A 17853-nucleotide genomic window follows, 5' to 3' on the forward strand; every position below is an offset into this window, starting at 1 on the left:
TTTCTATGGTAACAAATATCCCTGAATTCTCATGGGTTTACCAGGAGATATGAGGCTTATTTCCTCCTCATATCACATCTATCACTTTTCACCTCTTGCTTTGTTCTGTCATTTGAGCCTGGGATTCAGGGTAGAACTTCAGTCTATGTGGGACATAACCATTCTTGGGCCAGAGAGAAGAGAGGGTTGGAAGGAGCGAACAAAGCTTTTAAAGTTTCTGTTTACAATTAAAATGTGCCATTCTACTCACTCCACATTAGTCAAGCGGGCTATAAATTGGGCAAAGAAGTGTGATTCCCTCAATGAGGTGGAAGGATTGCTTAAATCAAATAGCCAAGCTTGATGATCAAAAGCAGAGATATAATCTCAGAAGAGGGTGATAATTGATTGGAAATGATATTACAATATATGATAGTGGCTTATATCAGAAATCATTTTTCCCTTCTTTTATTTCACATAAAACATACTTACTTTTGTCCCAAAAGAAAAAAAAATTCCACCCAAACATGACTACAGTGACACATGAGGGTCTCACAACAGTCTCGTAAGATTTCCTCTTGGTTGAGAGCCTTTTGTGGAGTCCTCACTTTTTTTTTAATGTTTTATTAATTTCTGAGAGAGACAGCATGAGCAGGGGAGGGTCAAAGAGAGAAGGAGACACAGAATCTGAAGCAGGCTCCAGGTTCTGAGCTAGCTGACAGCACAGAGCCTGACGCGGGGCTCGAACCCACGAACCATGAGATCATGACCTGAGCTGAAGCCGGTCGCTTAACCGACTGAGCCACCCAGGCGCCCCAAGTCCTCACTCCTAACACATTATGGTGGAACAGAAAAAAACTCCATAAACCCTTCTATTCAGAAAAGGAAAGGAAAGGAGGGACCCAGCAGTCTCTGGTCCACAGCAAAGAGGGAGAAGCAGGAATGATCCTTCCCTTGGCTCCTGCTTCTCCCCTGAGAATAGCCATCCAGTCCTCTGTGTTCACTGTTCTTGACTTCATGTAGTTACATCTGCTAAACTGTCAGAAACCCTGCCTTCCTTGTACAACCAGCCATTTTCGCTAGCGACTTCCTTCCCATCATAGTGTACAGTCCCAAACATTTGCACGATCACGGTTTCCTTAAGGTGCAAACTTGGCACATCGTGGTCAGTGCAATATTTTTAAATAGCATTTTATGTGATATCAAACAGCTACATTTTCTATTAGCTACACCCACCATATTTGGCTAGACATGCCATGCTCTTCATATTTATTTCAGGGTCACTGGGCCTCTCGGGCCCCTCTAATGGATCCACACCTGTGCTTTCTGTTCACTAAGCCATGCTGTCCAAGAGGAGCAATTCCCACAGGACCTACTTTAATCAGCTGCAGGTTACTTCAAAGGGCATTAGGGCCATGTCTTCCATGTAGACTTTGCCATGATTTTAAATTTTAAACTTGCCCTTGTCCCTCAAAGTATTTATTAATGGTAAGTTTTACCAGCTGGAGATGAGGCACAGTTATAGCTTCAAATCCTACTTGCAAGTCAGCTCGTTCACTTCTAACATCAAGTCTTTCTTGGAATATTGTGTTAAATGCAGCTGAGAACAAAGTGGCATGGTAGTAACGATTGCTTTTCTGATCTCTATATTATTGAATTCATATACAGGGGTGATAACCATCCCCGACCTCAGGAACATATGGAAAGGTCTGCAGACATTTTTAATGTCATCTCTGCGGTGGTTCTACTAGTATCTAGTAGGTACAGGCCAGTGATGCTAAATATCCTACAATGTGCATTACAGCTTCTCACATGAAAGAATTATCAGACCCCCAATGTCAACCGAATAGTACAACTTATACTGTATAAACCTCAATCATAAGAAAGCAGGAATGTCTATATTAGTACCAGATAGAACAGATTTCAGAGAAAATAAAATTACTGAGGATAAAGGGGGAAATTACATGATTGAAGGGTCAAACAAGGTGACTTAGCAATCCTGAGTGTATACGCACCAAAGAATAGCTGGAAACTATGCTGACCATCAAATGATAGAACTGAAAGGAGAAATAGACAAATTGACAATTACAGCTCAAGACTTCTCTCAATAATAGAGGGAACAAAGACAGAAAGTCAGCAGGACACTACACCACCACCAAGTCACATGCTGTCATCAACATTTTTGAACACCACCCAAACACAGGAGATTACACATTTTTTCCCAAGAACATATGCCAAGACAGACAATACCTTGTGTCCTAAGGCACCTTTCAACAAATTTAAAAAAACAAAATCATAGAGTGTGTCCACTGCCCACAGTGGAATCCAATTACAAAAACAAAAAGTTAATAGGAATATCTCCAAACAACTGGAAACTAAAACAACTTACCTTCAAATAATCCACAGGAAGAAGAGGAAGACTCGAGGGAAATACACAGGCTGCAAGAAAACAAAAGTACATGTCTTTCTCTGAGGTTCAACTAAAGCAGTACTAAGAGGGACATTGATAGCACTCAATACTTATTCTAGAAAAGAGGGAAAATATCCAAGAATAATCTAACTTGCAGTAAGAAATCAGAGGAGCAAAAAAGAAACACAAAGCAGAAAGAAGGAAATAATAAGGGCAAGAGCAAAAATAAGTAAATCTTAACACAGGAGAACACTGGAGAAATAAAACAAAGAGCTGGCTCACTGAAAAAATAAAGCTCATGATTCACTAGCAAAACTACCAAAGAATAGAAGAGAAAACACAAATTCGCTATAACAAATTAAACAGGGAATATTACTCTAGAACCTGCAGACATCAAATGGATAGTAAGGGACTAATACAAGACTCTACACACATATACTTGAAAACTTAGGTAAAATGGATCAATTCCTCTAAAGGTACACCTTACCACAAATCACCCAAGTGAAAGAAATTATAGGAATCCTTTGAATTGCAGAGTAAGTTTATAATCTTAAAATTCACTCCCAACAAAGAAACCTGCAGGCACATAAAGCGAGTGTTGAGAGTTTACTAATACTGGTGCCTCAGCATCCATTCTGTGTGGCCTGAAGGCCTGTAGGGACTTTGAACTGATACTAGCCCTTCCCTTGAGCACATACCTTAGATAAGAGCACACAGAGACAGAAGCAAATGTCAGTTCCTGATAGTATGCTCCCAATCTTCCCCATGATAAGAATCTTCCTCATCCCCCGGGGGCGGGGGGGTCACCTTGGGAGACCCCCCACCCACCTCCAAAAGCTTACCAAAACCCTGATCTGTTTGGTTTGAATTGACCAATGTGGCCTTAGCCCAGAACCCAGACCCTGATAAAGGCATGTGCCGTTGGTCCTGCCCTAAGATCTCTGCCTGCACCCTGCCTTAATCCCCTCAAACGACCCCTATAGGTGTGCAGAATAGCTCCCCCATGATCTGTGAGTAATAAACTTCTCTATTTCACTCTCCATTATAATCTCTTGTTGAACCATGGCTATCTGACATCTAGAGCTCTACTTAACAAATATTAGTATAACAAAGTCACAACAGCAACACTAGACAATTCTATCAAACCTACAAAGAATTAATAGCAATTCTACACAATTTATTTTAGAAAATAGAAGAGGGAATACTTTTCCCAACTAAATGTATGAGGCTGGTATTAGCAGAATACCAAAACCACACAAAAACATTAAGAGGGAGGGTGGGGGTGACTACCAACTAAATCCCAAATGAAGATGCAAAAATTATGAGCAAATATTAAGAGTGGAAGTCAGCAATACACAGAAAGAATTGTACACCATGACAAACTGGGTTTATTAAAGGGACAGAAGGCAGTTTCAAATTCCAGCAGTATAATCCATCATGTTCATAGGCAGGCAGGAAAAATCACAGGATCCTGTCAACTGATACAGAAAAGCATTTGACAAAATTCAACACCTTTCATGATCTAAACTTTCAGAAAACTAGGAACAGAGGAACACCTACAAAACCTACAAAAAATGTATAGCAAATTTCATCCTTAATGATGAAAGACTGGATACTTTTCCCCAGAGACTGGGAACAAGGCAAGGATGTCCACTCTCACCACTTATATTTGACATGTTAGAAGTTCTAGCCAATGACATAAGGGAAGAGGAGTAAGCAAAAGTGGTAAGGAGAGAAAAGGAAGATAAAATAGTGTAGCTACCTGCAGAAGACATCATGGTCGTGTGGGCTGGATAACACCCCCATGCCGAAGAATGGCCACACCCTCCAGCCTAGCACATGGGAGCGTTACTGTAAATATTGTAAAGGAGTCTGCAGATGCGCTCTGGTGAGGACCGTAGGGCGCGCGATTATCCTGGATGATCTGGTAAATGCGATACGGTCCCGAGAGACTTAAAAGAAGGATGCAGGCAGAGTTACTAACATAGAAGTTGGTGAAGTGATGGCGGATGTAAACAAGTTTGAAGATGCTATCTTGCTGGCTTTGAAGAGGGAGGAAGGGGATCAGGAGGCAGAGGGTGTAAGTGGCCTCCAGACATGGGAAGTTAAGGTAACAAAGACTGACCTGGCATATCCAGACGGAGCACGGAGCTAGGGGTCCATTTTACACATCTCGCCTTCAGAACTGTAAGAGAATAAACGTGTTAGTTTACGTCATTCAGGTTGTGGTGCTTTGTCACAACATCAACGGGAATATTTTTGAAATGGTATATGTAGAAAATACAAAGGAATGTACACAAATTTGTAGAAGAAGGAAAATTTACAAAGAGTTAGAACACAGAAGCATGCAAAAATCTGTTTCATTTCTATCTACTAGCAATTCACACCTTGAATCTGAAATTAAAAATACAATACCAGGGTGCCTGGGTGGCTCAGTTGGTTAAGCATCTGACTTTTGACCTTAGCTCGGGTCTTGATCTCAGGGTCAGGAGTTCAAGCCCTACTGGGCTCTGAGCTCAGCATGAAGGCTACTTAAAAATAATACCATGTATGATTGCTCAAAAAAGAAAAAGTAGAAGAAATATGAGCCCACATTCCAGTGCAGGGTTGTCTAGCTCTGAAAAGAGGTATCCGTCACTGGGAAATGGCAGAATGGCCTCCAGGCACTTGACAATGCAGATTATCTCGTCAGACACTGGGGCTGGAATCTTGGGGACTTTCTATCTTATTCATCATTATTATTCATTCACTTCACTTAACCTCCATACACTTGATTTCCAAGCACCAGACCGCAGCCAACTACTACAGTTAAGACATTTCAAGTTATTTCACTGAAGACCTGAAGGAACTCTTCAGATTTAGCATCTACCTTGTACCTCTCACTGCTTCATGTGCATTTTCACAACACAAAAGTCTCCCAACAACCCACTAATTGATGTATCCCTTGGTGTAACTCAGGAAAAAATGTAAATGAAGCATATAATCTGGGTCACAATGNTTTTGTGGAGTCCTCACTTTTTTTTTTTAATGTTTTATTAATTTCTGAGAGAGACAGCATGAGCAGGGGAGGGTCAAAGAGAGAAGGAGACACAGAATCTGAAGCAGGCTCCAGGTTCTGAGCTAGCTGACAGCACAGAGCCTGACGCGGGGCTCGAACCCACGAACCATGAGATCATGACCTGAGCTGAAGCCGGTCGCTTAACCGACTGAGCCACCCAGGCGCCCCAAGTCCTCACTCCTAACACATTATGGTGGAACAGAAAAAAACTCCATAAACCCTTCTATTCAGAAAAGGAAAGGAAAGGAGGGACCCAGCAGTCTCTGGTCCACAGCAAAGAGGGAGAAGCAGGAATGATCCTTCCCTTGGCTCCTGCTTCTCCCCTGAGAATAGCCATCCAGTCCTCTGTGTTCACTGTTCTTGACTTCATGTAGTTACATCTGCTAAACTGTCAGAAACCCTGCCTTCCTTGTACAACCAGCCATTTTCGCTAGCGACTTCCTTCCCATCATAGTGTACAGTCCCAAACATTTGCACGATCACGGTTTCCTTAAGGTGCAAACTTGGCACATCGTGGTCAGTGCAATATTTTTAAATAGCATTTTATGTGATATCAAACAGCTACATTTTCTATTAGCTACACCCACCATATTTGGCTAGACATGCCATGCTCTTCATATTTATTTCAGGGTCACTGGGCCTCTCGGGCCCCTCTAATGGATCCACACCTGTGCTTTCTGTTCACTAAGCCATGCTGTCCAAGAGGAGCAATCCCACAGGACCTACTTTAATCAGCTGCAGGTTACTTCAAAGGGCATTAGGGCCATGTCTTCCATGTAGACTTTGCCATGATTTTAAATTTTAAACTTGCCCTTGTCCCTCAAAGTATTTATTAATGGTAAGTTTTACCAGCTGGAGATGAGGCACAGTTATAGCTTCAAATCCTACTTGCAAGTCAGCTCGTTCACTTCTAACATCAAGTCTTTCTTGGAATATTGTGTTAAATGCAGCTGAGAACAAAGTGGCATGGTAGTAACGATTGCTTTTCTGATCTCTATATTATTGAATTCATATACAGGGGTGATAACCATCCCCGACCTCAGGAACATATGGAAAGGTCTGCAGACATTTTTAATGTCATCTCTGCGGTGGTTCTACTAGTATCTAATAGGTACAGGCCAGTGATGCTAAATATCCTACAATGTGCATTACAGCTTCTCACATGAAAGAATTATCAGACCCCCAATGTCAACCGAATAGTACAACTTATACTGTATAAACCTCAATCATAAGAAAGCAGGAATGTCTATATTAGTACCAGATAGAACAGATTTCAGAGAAAATAAAATTACTGAGGATAAAGGGGGAAATTACATGATTGAAGGGTCAAACAAGGTGACTTAGCAATCCTGAGTGTATACGCACCAAAGAATAGCTGGAAACTATGCTGACCATCAAATGATAGAACTGAAAGGAGAAATAGACAAATTGACAATTACAGCTCAAGACTTCTCTCAATAATAGAGGGAACAAAGACAGAAAGTCAGCAGGACACTACACCACCACCAAGTCACATGCTGTCATCAACATTTTTGAACACCACCCAAACACAGGAGATTACACATTTTTTCCCAAGAACATATGCCAAGACAGACAATACCTTGTGTCCTAAGGCACCTTTCAACAAATTTAAAAAAACAAAATCATAGAGTGTGTCCACTGCCCACAGTGGAATCCAATTACAAAAACAAAAAGTTAATAGGAATATCTCCAAACAACTGGAAACTAAAACAACTTACCTTCAAATAATCCACAGGAAGAAGAGGAAGACTCGAGGGAAATACACAGGCTGCAAGAAAACAAAAGTACATGTCTTTCTCTGAGGTTCAACTAAAGCAGTACTAAGAGGGACATTGATAGCACTCAATACTTATTCTAGAAAAGAGGGAAAATATCCAAGAATAATCTAACTTGCAGTAAGAAATCAGAGGAGCAAAAAAGAAACACAAAGCAGAAAGAAGGAAATAATAAGGGCAAGAGCAAAAATAAGTAAATCTTAACACAGGAGAACACTGGAGAAATAAAACAAAGAGCTGGCTCACTGAAAAAATAAAGCTCATGATTCACTAGCAAAACTACCAAAGAATAGAAGAGAAAACACAAATTCGCTATAACAAATTAAACAGGGAATATTACTCTAGAACCTGCAGACATCAAATGGATAGTAAGGGACTAATACAAGACTCTACACACATATACTTGAAAACTTAGGTGAAATGGACCAATTCCTCTAAATATTCACCTTACCACAAATCACCCAAGTGAAAGAAATTATAGGAATCCTTTGAATTGCAGAGTAAGTTTATAATCTTAAAATTCACTCCCAACAAAGAAACCTGCAGGCACATAAAGCGAGTGTTGAGAGTTTACTAATACTGGTGCCTCAGCATCCATTCTGTGTGGCCTGAAGGCCTGTAGGGACTTTGAACTGATACTAGCCCTTCCCTTGAGCACATACCTTAGATAAGAGCACACAGAGACAGAAGCAAATGTCAGTTCCTGATAGTATGCTCCCAATCTTCCCCATGATAAGAATCTTCCTCATCCCCCGGGGGCGGGGGGGTCACCTTGGGAGACCCCCCACCCACCTCCAAAAGCTTACCAAAACCCTGATCTGTTTGGTTTGAATTGACCAATGTGGCCTTAGCCCAGAACCCAGACCCTGATAAAGGCATGTGCCGTTGGTCCTGCCCTAAGATCTCTGCCTGCACCCTGCCTTAATCCCCTCAAACGACCCCTATAGGTGTGCAGAATAGCTCCCCCATGATCTGTGAGTAATAAACTTCTCTATTTCACTCTCCATTATAATCTCTTGTTGAACCATGGCTAACTATCTGACATCTAGAGCTCTACTTAACAAAGTTTAGTATAACAAAGTCACAACAGCAACACTAGACAATTCTATCAAACCTACAAAGAATTAATAGCAATTCTACACAATTTATTTTAGAAAATAGAAGAGGGAATACTTTTCCCAACTAAATGTATGAGGCTGGTATTAGCAGAATACCAAAACCACACAAAAACATTAAGAGGGAGGGTGGGGGTGACTACCAACTAAATCCCAAATGAAGATGCAAAAATTATGAGCAAATATTAAGAGTGGAAGTCAGCAATACACAGAAAGAATTGTACACCATGACAAACTGGGTTTATTAAAGGGACAGAAGGCAGTTTCAAATTCCAGCAGTATAATCCATCATGTTCATAGGCAGGCAGGAAAAATCACAGGATCCTGTCAACTGATACAGAAAAGCATTTGACAAAATTCAACACCTTTCATGATCTAAACTTTCAGAAAACTAGGAACAGAGGAACACCTACAAAACCTACAAAAAATGTATAGCAAATTTCATCCTTAATGATGAAAGACTGGATACTTTTCCCCAGAGACTGGGAACAAGGCAAGGATGTCCACTCTCACCACTTATATTTGACATGTTAGAAGTTCTAGCCAATGACATAAGGGAAGAGGAGTAAGCAAAAGTGGTAAGGAGAGAAAAGGAAGATAAAATAGTGTAGCTACCTGCAGAAGACATCATGGTCGTGTGGGCTGGATAACACCCCCATGCCGAAGAATGGCCACACCCTCCAGCCTAGCACATGGGAGCGTTACTGTAAATATTGTAAAGGAGTCTGCAGATGCGCTCTGGTGAGGACCGTAGGGCGCGCGATTATCCTGGATGATCTGGTAAATGCGATACGGTCCCGAGAGACTTAAAAGAAGGATGCAGGCAGAGTTACTAACATAGAAGTTGGTGAAGTGATGGCGGATGTAAACAAGTTTGAAGATGCTATCTTGCTGGCTTTGAAGAGGGAGGAAGGGGATCAGGAGGCAGAGGGTGTAAGTGGCCTCCAGACATGGGAAGTTAAGGTAACAAAGACTGACCTGGCATATCCAGACGGAGCACGGAGCTAGGGGTCCATTTTACACATCTCGCCTTCAGAACTGTAAGAGAATAAACGTGTTAGTTTACGTCATTCAGGTTGTGGTGCTTTGTCACAACATCAACGGGAATATTTTTGAAATGGTATATGTAGAAAATACAAAGGAATGTACACAAATTTGTAGAAGAAGGAAAATTTACAAAGAGTTAGAACACAGAAGCATGCAAAAATCTGTTTCATTTCTATCTACTAGCAATTCACACCTTGAATCTGAAATTAAAAATACAATACCAGGGTGCCTGGGTGGCTCAGTTGGTTAAGCATCTGACTTTTGACCTTAGCTCGGGTCTTGATCTCAGGGTCAGGAGTTCAAGCCCTACTGGGCTCTGAGCTCAGCATGAAGGCTACTTAAAAATAATACCATGTATGATTGCTCAAAAAAGAAAAAGTAGAAGAAATATGAGCCCACATTCCAGTGCAGGGTTGTCTAGCTCTGAAAAGAGGTATCCGTCACTGGGAAATGGCAGAATGGCCTCCAGGCACTTGACAATGCAGATTATCTCGTCAGACACTGGGGCTGGAATCTTGGGGACTTTCTATCTTATTCATCATTATTATTCATTCACTTCACTTAACCTCCATACACTTGATTTCCAAGCACCAGACCGCAGCCAACTACTACAGTTAAGACATTTCAAGTTATTTCACTGAAGACCTGAAGGAACTCTTCAGATTTAGCATCTACCTTGTACCTCTCACTGCTTCATGTGCATTTTCACAACACAAAAGTCTCCCAACAACCCACTAATTGATGTATCCCTTGGTGTAACTCAGGAAAAAATGTAAATGAAGCATATAATCTGGGTCACAATGTGTGGAAGGAAAAGATAATGGTAAGGGAAAATTGTATTAAAAAAGAAATTTTACTACAGCTGCAAATAAACCAAGACCATAGTATGAAATTGACATTTAAAAATCCTCTGGAAAATTGCTCCTCTAGTAAAATTGTTTAGTAATGTTATCTAATAAACATTTCGAAGCATTCATTTTTCAGTAAACTAGCATAAAAATATCTCAAAGCAATTTATCTAAATAGTAGTTTATAAGCATTGCAACAAGCACATCATACAATGGGACCTAGGTGTACAGGACAGTGATTCAATGAAACTAATAATATCTTTATGATAGGAGTTCAAGAGGAGGAAGAGAGAGAGACAGGAGGCAGAAGGTTTATTTGAACAACTTATAGCTGAGAACTTCCCTAATCTGTGGGAGGAAACAGACATCAAAGTCCAAGAAGCACAGAGAACTCCCTTGAAAATCAACAAAAGCTAACCAACAACATGACATTATTATAGTGAAACTAGCAAAATACAAAGAGAAAATTCTGAAAGCAGCTAGGGACAAATGGGCCTTAACCTACAAGAGTAGACACAGAAGGATAGTAGCAGACTTGTCCACTGGAACTTGGCAGCCAGAAGGAAGTGACAGGAATTACTCAATGTGCTGAATAGAAAACATGCAGCCAAGAATCCTTGATTCCGCAAGGCTTACATTCAGAATAGAAGGAGAGATAAAGGCTTTCCTAGACAAAAGAAAACTAAAGGAGTTCATGACCACTAAACCAGCCCTGCAGGAGATCCTAAGGGGGACTCTGTGAGTGAAAAGCAGCAGAGACTACAAAGGACCAGAGACATCATCACAAGCATGAAACCTACAAATAACACAATGACACTAAATCTATATATTTCAATAATCATTCTGAATATAAATGGACTAAATATCCCAATCAAAAGACGCAGGGTATCAGAATGGATTAAAAAAACATGATCCACCTATATGCTGCCTACAAGAGACTCATTTTATTTTATTTTATTTTTTAATGTTTTATTTATTTCTAGGAGAGAGAGGGAGAGACAGCGTGAGCAGGGGAGGGTCAGAGAGAGAGGGAGTCACAGACTGAAGCAGGCTCCAGGCTCTGAGCTGGCAGTCAGCACAGAGCCCGACGCGGGGCTCAAACCCACGAACTGCGAGATCATGACCTAAGCGAAAGTCGGATGCTTAACCGACTAAGCCACCCAGGCGCCCTGAGAGACTCATTTTAGATCTGAAGACACATCAGATTGAGAGTGAAGGGATGGAGAACCATTTATCATGCTACTGAATGTCAAAAGAAAGCAGGAGTTGCCAAACAGACAAACTGGATTTTAAAACAAAGACTGTAACAAGAGATGAAAAAGGCATTATATCATCATTACGAGGTCTATCCATAAAGAAGAGCTAACAATTGCAATTATTTGTGCCCCCAACATGAAACACCAAAATAAAGAAATCAATTCATCATAAACATAAATAAATATATCAATAATAATACTGTGATTGTAGGGGACTTTAATACTCCACTTACAGCAATGGGCAGATCATCTAGGCAGGAAATCAATAAGGAAACAATGGCTCTGAATTATACACTGGACCAGATGGATTTAACCTATATATTCAGAACTTTACATCCAAAAGTAGCAGAATATACATTCTTCTCAAGGCTACATGCAACATTCTCTAAAATAGATCACACACTGGGTCAAAAACAGCCTTCATCAAGTACAGAACAGTACTCAACAAATATAAAAGGATTGAGATCATACGATGAATATTTTCAGATCACAACACTATGAAACTTGAAATCAAAGACAAGTAAAAAATTAGAAAGCCCCCAAATATATGGAAGTTAAAAAAACATCCTACTAAAGAATGAACAGACTGGGGCGCCTGGGTGGCTTAGTCGGTTAAGCATCCGACTTTCACTTAGGTCATGATCTCGCGGTTCGTGGGTTCAAGCCCCGCGATGGGCTCTGTGCTGACTGCCAGCTTGGAGTCTGGAGCCTGTTTTGGAGTCTGTGACTCCCTCTCTCTCTGACCCTCCCCTGCTCACGCTGTCTCTCTCTCTCTCTCCTAGAAATAAATAAAGCATTAAAAAAAAAAAAAGAATGAACAGATTAAGCAGGAAATTAAAGAGGAAATTTTAAAAATAGGGAAGCAAAAACTATATATAGAAGTAAATGAAAATGAATGCACAACAGTCCGAACACTTTGGGAGGCAGCAAAGGCCATCCTAAAGGAAAATTCATTGCAATCCAGGCCTATCTCAAGAAGCAAGAAAGGTCCCAAATACAGAACCTAACCTCACACCTACGGGAACTAGAAAGGCAGCAACAAAGAAACCCCAAAGCCAGCAGAAGAAATGAAATAAAAAAGATTAGAGCGGAAATAAACAATATAGAATCCAAAAAACCAGGAGAGACTCTTGAATGCCGAGAACAAACTGAGGGCTGATGGGGGTGGGGGAGGCGAAGGGGAGCGATGGGCATGGAGGAGGGCACTTGTGGGGATGAGCACTGGGTGTTATATGGAAACCAACTTGACAATAAACTAAAAAACAAAAATAAAAACAAAAACAAAAAATCAGGAGAGCAGATCAATGAATCTAAGAACTGTTTTTTTGAGAGAATAAACAAAATTGATAACCCCCTAGCCAGACATCTCAAAAAGAAGAGAGGACCCTAATAAATAAAATCATGAATGAAAGGGTAGAGATCACAATCAACACCCCAAAAATACAAACAATTACTAGATAATATTATGAAAAATTATATCCCCAAACCTGGACAATCTGGAAGAAACAGTCAAATTCCTAGGCACCTACACACTACCAAAACTCAAAAGGGGAGAAAAAGAAAATTCTAACATCCATAACAAGCAAACACATTGACTTGGTTATAAAAAATCTAACAATTAAGAGTCCTAGGCCAGCAGGCTTCCCAGGATAATTCTACCGGACATTTAAAGAAGAGTTAATATCTATTCTTCTCAAGCTATTCCAAAACATAGAAAAGGAAGTAAAGCTTCCAGACTCACTCTATGAAGCCAGCATTACCTTGATTCTCAAACCAGACAAAGACTCCACTGAAAAAGAGAATAATAGGCCAATATCTCTGATCAGCATGGAGGCAAAAGTCCTCAACAAGACACTAGCCAATTGAATTTAATAGTGCATTAAAAGAATCATTCAACATGATCAAGTGGGATTCTTTCCTGGGCTCCAATGCTGGTTCAATATTTTCAAATCAATCAGTGTGATATATCATATTAATAGAAGAAAGGATAAGAACCATATGACAGTCCATAGATGCAGAAAAAGCATTTGACAAAATACAGCATCTTTATTAATAAAAACCCTCAATAAATTTGGGATAGAAGAAACATACCTTAACATCACAAAAGCTATATATGAAAGGCCCACAACTAGTATCATTCTCGGTGATAAAAAAAATGAGGACTTTACCCCTGAGATCAGGAAGACTACAGGGATGTCCACTCTCACCACTGCTGTTTAACATAGTTTTCAAGGTCCTAGCCTCAGCAATCTGACAACAAAATGAAATAAAAGGCACTCAAATTGGCAAAGAAGTCACTTTCCCTCTTCACAGATGACGTGATACTCTACATGGAAAACTCAAAAGATTTCACCAAAAAAACTGCTACAATTGATACATGAAATCAGCAAAATTCCAGGATATAAAATCAATGTATAGAAATTGGTTGCATTCCATGAGAAAGAATGAAATCTGACCATGTGTAGCAACATGTATGGAACTTGAGGGTGTTATGCTGAGTGAAATAAGTCAGGCAGAGAAGGACAGCTACCATATGTTTGCACGTATAGGAGGATTAGGAGGAACTTAATGGAGGCCCATGGGGGAGAAGAAGGGGAAAAATAGTTGGGGAGAGAGAGGGAGGCAAAATATATGAGACTCTTGAATGCTGAGAACCAACCAACTAATCTTTGACAAAGCAGGAAAGAGTATCCAATGGAAAAAAGACTGTCTCTGTAGCAAATGGTGCTGGGAGAACTGGACAGAAACATGCAGAAGAATGAATCTGGTCCACTTTCTTACACCATACACAAAAAATAAATTCAAAGTGGATGAAAAACCTAAATGTGAGACTGGAAACCATTAACATCCTACAGGAGAAAAGAGGCAGCAACCTCTGTGATCTCAGCTGCAGCAACTTCTTACTTGACATGTCTCCAAAGACATGGTTAATAATAACAAAGATGAATCCCTGGGACCTCAACAAGATAAAAAGCTTCTGCAAAGCAAAGGAAACTATCCACAAAACTAAAAGGCACCCAACAGAATGGGAGAAGCTATCTGTAAATGTCATATTGAATAATGGGTTAGTATAAAAAATCTATAAAGATCTTACCAAACTCAACACCCAAAAAACAAATAATCCAGTGAAAAAATGGGCAGAAGACATGTATAGATAGTTTTCCAAAGAAGACACTCTCCCATGTCTGGAGGCCACTTAATAATCTCTGCCACATGGTCCCTTTCCTACCTCTTCAAAGCCAGCAACATAGCATCTTCAAACTTGTTTATCTCTGCCACCAATTCATCAACTTCCACCTGAGTAACTCTACCTGCATTCTTATAAAGACCCTTGGGACCATATCACATTAACCAGATCATCCAGGATAATCGCCCACCTCATGATCTTCACCAGAGTATATCTGCAGACTCCCTTATGATATTTACGGTAACACTCCCATGTGATAGGCACAAGGATATGACCATCCTTTGGCATGTGGGTGTTATCCAGCCTGCCACAACCATGATGTCTTCTGCAAGTAGCTACACTTTTTATCTTCTCTCTTTACCACTTTTATCTACACCTCTTCCCTTACTTCACTGACTAGAACTTAAAACATGTCAAATATCAGCGGTGAGACATCCTTGTCTTGTTCCCAGTCTCTGGGGAAAAGTATAAGTATGTTTGTTAGATTTTTGTAGGTGTTTACTGAGCTGAAGAAATTTCCTTCTCTTCCTAGTTTTCTGAAAGTTTAGAGCATAAGTAGATGTTGAATTCTGTCAAATGCATTTCTGTATGAATTGACAGGATCCTGTGATTTTTCCTGTCCTCCTTATTAACATGATGGCTTATATTGCTGGAATTTGAAACTGCTTTCTGTCCCTCAAATAAACCCATTTAGTCACGGTGTACAATTCTGTGTATTGCTGATTTCAACTGTTAATATTTTGTTAATAATTTTTGCATCTTCATTTGGGATTTAGTTGGTAGTTATCTTGCCCCCTTCCATCCCCCTTAATGTTTTTGTGTAGTTTTGGTATTATGCTAATACCAGCCTCATACATTTAGTTGGGAAAAGTATTCCCTCCTCTATTTTTTGAAAGACATTGTGTAGAATTCCTGTTAATTCTCTGTAGGTTTGATAGAATTGTCTAGTGTTGCTGTTGTGACTTTGTTGTATTAAGTAGAGCCTTAGATATCAGATGGTGAGCCACGGTTCAACAGATTATAATGGAAAGTGAAGTAGAGAAGTTTATTACTCACAGATCATGGGGGAGCTATAGGGGTCATGTGAGGGGATTAAGGCAGGGTGCAGGCAGAAATCTTAGGGCAGGACCAAGGGCACATACCTTTATTAGGATCTCTCAAAAGAATGCTTTGGGGTTCTGGATTAAGGCCACATTGGTCAATTCAATCCAAACAGAGCAGGGTTTTGGTAAGCTTTTGGAGCTGGGTGGGCAGTCTTATCTAAAGGGGACAAGTGGAAGAAGGCCCTGGGAAATGGGGAAGAATATTGGATCCTTCCTTTCCTTTTTGTTTCTGAATGGGAAGGTTTGAGGTTTTTTTCTGTTCTGCCATAATATGTTAGGAATAAGGACTCATGTAAGGATCTCGACCAAGAGAAATCTAATGAGAATTTTTTGAGACCTTCATGTGTGACTGTAGTCATGTTTGGATAGAGTTGTTTTTTCTTTTGGGACAAAACTGTATTTTGTGTGAACAAAGAAGGGAAAAATGATTTATGATAGAAGCTGAACTATCATACACTGTAGTATCATTTCCAATTAATTATCACCCTCTTGTGAGATTATATGTCTCTGCTCTTTGATATCAAGCTTGGCCACTTGACTTAGGCAACCCTTCCTTCTAGTTGAGGGGATTACACTTCCTTCCCAGTTTATACCCAGCTTCAAAAATGTGATGTGAGTAGAATGGCATATTTAAATTGTAAATGGAAGCTTTAAAAGCTTTGTTTGCGCCTTCTAACCCTCTCTTCTCTTTGGTGCAAGAGCGGTTATGTCCCACATAGACTGAAGTTCGACCCTGAATCCCAGACTCAAATGACATAACGAAGCAAGAGGTGAATAATCATAGATGTCTATAAGGAAGAAATGTTTCTTCTTATAAACCCATGATAATTCAAGAATATTTGTTACCATAAAAAAGCTCTGGCAAAACTGAGTATTACTTTTAGTCACTAGGTACTGGTTTTGTCTACTTGTTCTATTATGGAGAGCAGCCCAAAAGGCCCTTCCCTCGGCAGTAGTTCTAAGTTCACGTTGTGAATGAGTACCATCACCCAGGCCCCACACAGTATGAATCATTACAAAGTAGTCACTACTCCATGCTTTCTCTAGCCATTCTCAGAACTTGAGAAGTCTCCCCTGCTCTCCTCAGAAAGCATCATTATGTAATAAACATTCTCCTTACACTTCAGTGAAGTCATCATTCTTTTTTTAATTTTTAAAAAATGTTTTACTTATTTCTGAGAGAGAGACAGACAGCATGAGAAGGGCAGGGTCAGAGAGAGAGGGAGACACAGAACCTGAAACAAGTTCCAGGCTCTCAGGTGGCTGTCAGCACAGTGCTAAATGCCTGACCCACGAACTGTTGAGATCATGACCTGAGCCAAAGTCAGACGCTTAACCGACTGAGCCACCCAGGCGCCCCTGTAGTCATCATTCTTGACATCTGACATCCTGTTTCCGTGAAGTAAGCACCAATGCAAACTAGCAAAATAGATTTTAGAGGGTAAATATGTGAGATTTCTATTTATCAAAAAAGATTCCCATTGTGTATGTTCATTCTTGAGAGTAAACTCATAAAGAATTATCTTTTCAAACTATTTCCCTGAGCACCCCACCACAAAATCTAGATTGTGTTATCTTTATCCTTACTTCTGAAACTTTCTTTTAGTTCCTAATACTTTTCATATGCCTACGACCTTTAAATTTTCATTTAACGTAAAGGTACAATACATGGGTCACATTTCAGCACAAAAGGCACGTAGAAATATAATCATACAGTGTATATTCATGAATGGGGAGGCAGGTTGTAGGCAGGTGAGAGTTTGAAATTGCAATGGTATGGTATTTTCATTAGAGCCACAAAAATCATCTAGGACAGAACTCTCCAATTCAACTTATGAATATATATTTCCAAAACTGTACCTTTGAATCTAACATGGAAAAAAATTGTTATGGATGACATTCAACCTAGAAAGCCCAAAGATGTATTATTAGCGTTCATTATGAAATGGCCCAATGAGGTGGGATGCACTTAGGCTAATAAAAGGTACATGATTCATTTAGTGTTACACAAGAGCTTACATTTCATTCAGTAAGATATGGGAAACAGGGTATCC

This window comes from Crocuta crocuta, unplaced genomic scaffold (genome assembly GCF_008692635.1).
Source record: "Crocuta crocuta isolate KB4526 unplaced genomic scaffold, BGI_CrCroc_1.0 scaffold136, whole genome shotgun sequence".
Classification (NCBI taxonomy): Eukaryota; Metazoa; Chordata; class Mammalia; order Carnivora; family Hyaenidae; genus Crocuta; species Crocuta crocuta.